Below are 5,543 nucleotides of genomic sequence, written 5' to 3' on the forward strand. Positions count from 1 at the left end.
AATTAATTTTAATGAAAGTTTACAGACTTAGGGTTTCACTTTTCTCCCTGCCCACCCTCTTCCCCCTAGTTAACTCTTTTCCTTGAAAAGCAAAAGAAGAACTCTTTCATTGTTATGCAATCCCTTCCCCCCAAGTCCACTCCACTATGCAGCCTTCACTCTGGACTTCTGCAATGACAAGAATACCCGTTCATATGTCCCTTTTAAACAGCTCTCTCCCTTATCTGTTTCAGTGCAATATACATCAATCCTCCTCTCCTTTTCTGTCTTCCCTCAACTCTGATGTCAGTCCTGTTTTACAATAGTGGCGCTATGCAATATTTGTCCTTTTGTGACTGAGATATTTCACTCCACATAATGTCCTCCAGGGTCACCTATTTTGTATAATATTTCACGAGTTCCTTGTTTTTCAGCGCTGCATAGTATTCCATCATATGAATATACCAGAGCTTCAATATTCATTCGTTTGTGGATGTGCACTTGGGTTGTTTCCAGCTCTTTGCTATTGTGAACAAAGCCGCAATAAGCACGGGTGTGCAAGGACCTATTTTTAAAAAGTAGATCACCAGAACTTTCTTCCTAGTCTGTTTGAGGCTGAAAATTTCCCTGAAACCGGCTCAGTGTCATAAGCTCGCGAAAGCTTCCATTGACTTTTTGCACAGGAGGGATTCACCTGTGTCTGCAGGTCCTTGCTGTTGTTGTGAGGTGTCATTGAGGCAATTACCTAACAACCCTACAAAGAGCAGATCTAACCTTGCCCTGCCCTGCATCGCCCTTGCCGTCTCTGACACACTGGAGCCCGTTATGACAGTGACTCTATCAATCCATCCTTTTGGGGAGTCTTCCTCTCTTCCTCTCTCCTCCACCTTTCCCTAGCATGATGTCTTTTTCCCAACATACCCTAAGGATGTGGAATGAATTTTCACCATGTTTGCATTTACTCCAAGACACACATGTTCTTGTGGTCGTCCATGGGGTTGTCAGTAGTCTTGCCAAAATCACAATTCAATTGCATTAATTATTCTGTTATCTTTATTCATTGTCCAACTTTCAGATGTACAGGAAGTAACTGGAAAAATCCATGTCTTGAGTCAGGCACATAGTGTTGAAATAGACATGTTTGCTCTTTAGCACTTTGCAAAGGTCCTTGATAACATATTTCACAATACAACAAGTCTGAATTCCTGGCTGCAGCTAACCCTAGGTCTTGCTTTGTTGTTGTTGTTGTTGTTGTTATTATGTGCTGTTGAGTCTCTTGACACTCATAGTGACCCTATGTACAACAGCCCTAAACCCTGCTCTATCCTGTGCCAACCTCATTGTGTCTGATACACCTATTCCCATTACTTCAATCACTGAATCGATCCATCTCATCAAGGGTCTTCCTCTCCTGTGCTGCCCCTCCACCCTCCCAAGCATGATGTCCCTCTCCAAAGATTGGTCCCTCCTTGCAATAGGCCCAGAGTATGTCAGATGGAGCTTCAGAATCCCTGCCTCCAAGTTGGTTCAGATAAAATAAAATTTGTGACAATTTTTAACTTCAATCTTTTCTCCATCTGTCATGATGTTGCCTTTGGGTCCAGAGATGAAGATGTTTGTTTTCTTGATGTTGAGCTGTAACCCACATTGAAGATGGTAATCTTTGATATTTTGCAACAAGTGCTTCAAGTCTTGAAATCTTGAGTGATGCAGGAAGCACCCAAAGAAGATATAAGGAATACAGAGTAACTAAACCCAAAAGAACTAGTTGACACTGGAGCATTTCAGGAAATAGTGTATGAACAAGAACCAAAGGTAATGAAGGAAGATGTTCAAACTGTACTGAAGGCATGGGCAAAAAATAAGGCCCCAAGAATTGATGGAGTATGAATTCAGATGTTTAAGGAAACAGATGCAGCCCCAGGCATGCTCACCAGTAGATGCCAAGAAATTTGGAAAACAGCTGCTTGTCTGAAAGAGATGCATATTTGTCCCCATTCCAAATACAAGTGATCCAACAGATTGCAGACATTAATAAATAGTATCATTAATATCACATTCAAGTAAAATTTTGCTGAGGGTTATTAAAGAAATGGTTGGAATAGTACATCAGCAAGGAACTGGTAGAAATATAAGCTGGATTCACAAGAAGCCATGACACCAAGGGATATCACTACTGATTGTCAGATGGATCTTAGTGGAGAGCAGAGAATACCAGAAATATGTTTGTTGATGTTCCACTGACGACACAAAGGTGTTCAACTTTGTGGATCACAACAAATTACAGCTGGCATTGAGAATAATGAGAACTTCACAACATTTAATTGTTTTCATAGGAACCTATACAATAGACAAGCAGTTGTCTAAACTCAGCAAGGAAACAGTGTACGGTTTAAAATCAGGAAAGGCATATGTCAGAGATGTATCCTTCATCCATACCAATTTAATCTGTATGATAAGCAAACAATTTGAGATATTGGATCATATGAAGCAGAATGTGGCATCAGCATTAGAGGAAGACTAATCTTCAACTTGCATTTTGCAGATAATATTATTTGCTGAACATAACGAGGATTTGAAACACTTGCATAAAACCCTTGTCTTCTGTGTAGGAGAAAACCCATCATTGAAATCGCTGATTTTTGTGGTTAGGAGTTGTGCTGGCAGCCCAAAGGGACATGGTTCTAATCCACCAGCTGCTCCGTGGAAACAGATAGGCAATCTCCTTCCTTGCAGTTTGCTATCTTTGAAAACCCATTAAATAATCAACTATGAGTCACTTCCAACTTGACTGTACACAGCACTGAGAAGCTCTGGTACCTTAATGGTAAGGAGTTACACGGCCAGCTCAAAAAGCAGGTAGGTTGAAACCACCAGTTGCTCCACAGGAGAAAGATGGGCAATCTCCTCTTGTGTGATTTACAGCCTCTGAAAACTCACTGGAGGGTGAGCGATGAGTCAGTTCCAATTTGACAGCACAGAACAGCAACATACCTATGTATCTATATGTATTTACTTAATATTTCAGCAAGCAGGCTTGTGTCAGCTGAATAATGCAGGTTGTTGATGAGTGCAATGTAGAGACTTGATCAGACATAGATTTGGATATATTGGAAGGAGAGGACCAAAGTATGTCTTTTGTGGTAATGAAAGATTGAGAGAGAGAGAGAACGCGCACTGGTAGCCTACTGGTAAGGAGTTGCATTGCCAATCCAAAGGCATGTGGTTCCAATCTAGCTGCTGTTCCTCAGGAGAAATATAGACAGTCTCCTTCTGAGGTATTTACTGCCGCTGAAAACTTGCTAGAGGGTCAGCTATGAGTCACTTCTGACTTGATGGTTCATAATAAGACTACAGATAAATAGATATGGCGACTCATTACTGTCAGTTCACAACTGACTACGGTGTTTTTCGGTGCCGTTAAGAACGACTCCTAGCGACCCTATGAGCAACACGTCTAAACCCTGTCCTATCCTGCGCCAGCCTCACTCTCTGTGACACACTTGAGCTTTTGCTGGAGTCACTGTCAGTTCGTCTCACCAAAGGGTCTTCTCTTTTTTGCTGATGCTCCACCTTTTCAAGAATGACGTCTCTTTCTAAGGAATAGCCTCTCCTAGCAATATATGCAAATTATGTGAGACGAAACTTTGACATCTTTGCCTCTCCTGATCAACTAAGTACTTATACCAAGAGTGTTGATTGTGGATCCAAGAAAAGGAAACCATTGTAAACTGCTGTGGTCAACTCAACAACCTCTAATGACAACAATAAAGTGCACAGAGAGATTGCCCACTTTACTACCACAGATTGACAGCCAAACGCCTTAACTACTGGGCCAGACCAGCAAGACTTCCTAGTCCGGAAATATAACTGCTATCAGAATATTTGAAAGAAGGAGTGGCATCCGCTTCTGAAATAAGTGGCCTCTGGAAACCCTATGAACTTTGATAAATGTTGATCATTGTAGAGGGGCCTCAGGCCTTTTGTGCATCAGGGCCGCTATGAGTTGTTCTTGACTCGAAGGCAACCAACAACAACAAGAAAATATATATATGAGTCGCAGGTGACTCTACGGCTCATAACAAGATATGTATTTTTTCTTTTTATCTATAGATATCTTTTATATATATCTTTTCATATATATATGAAAATCATAACCTATCATTTGTCAGCCTGGTTTATAGATCTTTATTCCTCTGTAGTTCTAACCTCCTTGTTTTTAGAAACTGGGAAACTAAGGCCTAGATTGATAAATGTTTTTTCAGAGCCAGTCAGCAAGTTTAAGAGTAGAAGTGGGAGGGTCGCTGTGAGTCATCCTCGACTCGACAGCACCTAACCGCAAACAACAATATACCTTTAAAAGTTTTACTCAATTGGTATCCATACAGTTGAAAGTATCTGTGCATGAGGAAAATAGCAGTAACAGATGACCAGAATGGCCTCTGTACATGTGTAAAAGGCAAGAAAGCCGCAGGAAAATTACGTTGTCTTCAAGATATTTTCTTTTCTTTTTTTTTCTTATTTTTAATTTTACACTAGTTTATTTACAAAATTTGAATATATTGTTTTAGAGAACAGATTCTTTCAATTTCCCTCACTCCCTCACCCATCAAATTCCCTCTAGAGCTCTTGATGCAGATGGTCAATGGCCATACTTTGAGCATTGCTGTTATGTTGTGTTGATGTTGTGAACAGTACAGTCAGAACTGACCCATTGCTGAACTTCCAGTGGGTTTTCAAAAGCATTTAATCACACGGAGGAGATTGCCCGTCCTTCTACCATGAAGTAGCTGATGGCCTCAAACTGTGTGACTTTGAGATTACAGCACAGCTTCTTGCCACTAGGCCACCAGAGCTCAGCCCTGGAGTCCAATACTGAAAGTTGTACATTACCCCAAGCAGCAAAAAGATAGGTGTAGGAAGCCATCCTGAGTACATGCAGCTGCCACCCCTGTTCATTTCTGGGACTATGCCTACCTCTTAAATCAGCACCTGTAAATCAACACCTTGGGGCATGCCCCTCCCTCTCTCTCTCTTTTTTTTTTTTTACTTTTTTAAAATTATTATTAAATTTTATTAGTTTTAATGAACATTTACAGAGATTTTGGGTTTTCATTCATTCATTGTTGCACTGCAAGATTTTCAAGACACATTTGAGAGCACTGCTGGTGTCGTCTGGAGTGAATTTTGGGGCTCGTCCAAGGTTCTAATCCCGCATCCGCTCCTCCAGCCTGAGAAGGTGACACACTCCCACAGTGAATTTTCCACTCCCTTGGACAGTGGTTTCTCACTGAGAATATAACAAAGACTTGATTTACGAAGCTATACTCAGCTACAAAGGGGCTCTGTTGGTGTAGTGTGTGGTTTACTGTGCTGTTACGTGAAAGATACATCATAGGTACGAATAGCCAGCTCCTCCAAGGGACGAAGATGGCCAACTCAATGTAAGGTTAAATACTGGCAGCAGACTGATAGCCAACAAGAACTGTAGGGGAAAGTTGAAAAGATCTTTTTTTTTTTAATGAACATTTACAGAAACTTAGGGTTTCCAGTCATTCATTGTT

Source organism: Elephantulus edwardii, unplaced genomic scaffold, assembly GCF_000299155.1.
Source record: "Elephantulus edwardii isolate Elephantulus edwardi_28Jun2011 unplaced genomic scaffold, EleEdw1.0 scaffold00035, whole genome shotgun sequence".
Lineage (NCBI taxonomy): Eukaryota > Metazoa > Chordata > Mammalia > Macroscelidea > Macroscelididae > Elephantulus > Elephantulus edwardii.